Source organism: Lissotriton vulgaris, unplaced genomic scaffold (genome assembly GCF_964263255.1).
Source record: "Lissotriton vulgaris unplaced genomic scaffold, aLisVul1.2 SCAFFOLD_1198, whole genome shotgun sequence".
Taxonomy (NCBI): domain Eukaryota; kingdom Metazoa; phylum Chordata; class Amphibia; order Caudata; family Salamandridae; genus Lissotriton; species Lissotriton vulgaris.
In genome coordinates, this window is record NW_028255539.1 from 653,417 (window position 1) to 654,557 (window position 1,141).

The window sequence follows — 1,141 nt, forward strand, 5'->3', positions numbered from 1 at the left end:
GAAGTGACCACATCACACCCATTTTGTCTTCTCTTCGATGGCTTCCCATTGAGGTAAGATCAATCTACCTGCCTGTATCACCCACAAAGCCTTTGCACACTTCCTCACCTTGATTCTTGGTGAATAAACTTGAAATCTCTGGAGGCTCTAGACCTTCTGGTAATGAGGAAAATGTACTGCTTCAGCCCCCCACCTTCAAAAGGGAAAGATTGACGGCTCAATCCTTCTCAGGCAATGCGGTTAGAATCTGGAACTCGCGTCCTTCACTACTACGTACCACCACCTCTACCCAGACCTTCAAAAGTGACCTCAAATTTCTTCTCTTCCAAAGACACTTTCAGATCTAATACACCCCTTTTCATGTCCCCAAGGAAGTTCTTTCAATATTATAAATGTATAATCTATAAATTGCCTGTTTGATCTTCAGCCAATGTGTTTTGTGTGTGACTGCCATCTATTGTTTTATTTCACTTTTTATTCTTTCTCATTTATATCTGTAACGTGTAAATATGAATATGCAATTTGTATACATATTTATATCTAACCACTAGTATATGTAGTAGACCGTTGTACTCACTACCATTCCTATGTGACTTTAGAGTTTATCTATTTGTATCTCTTCCTTGAGTGACTTTACAACTTGTACATTTGTAAAAAAATAAATACATGTTGTTGTATCTCTTATGTAACTCATGTAATCCAATGTCCTTACCTAACGCAACAGTTTTTTTAGGTCTCGCGACCTATCGATGCGCGCAAGCGCATCGAGCGTAGCGAGAATTCATGTCGGCGAAAACATCTTCAAACCAAAGGGCTTTCAGCCCCGCGGTTTTCATGCAGTGCCCGTGTACATGCACGCGCATCGCATCCAAGCCCAGCCCAGTCCTCCCCTAGCAGCACTCCTCCCACGCCAGCAACTCCCCCCTCCCACACCAGCACCTCCCCTCTCTCGCATTCGCGCCAACCGGCTTCTCCTCCCAACTCCCCCCTCCCACACCAGCACCTCCCCTCTCTCGCATTCGCGCCAACCGGCTTCTCCTCCCCTAGCAGCACTCCTCCCACACCAGCATCTCCCCCCCCCCCTCCAACCTCTGCTTCTGGGCACAGTCGACTCGGGACCCCGTCGGCAGCTCCACTCTCG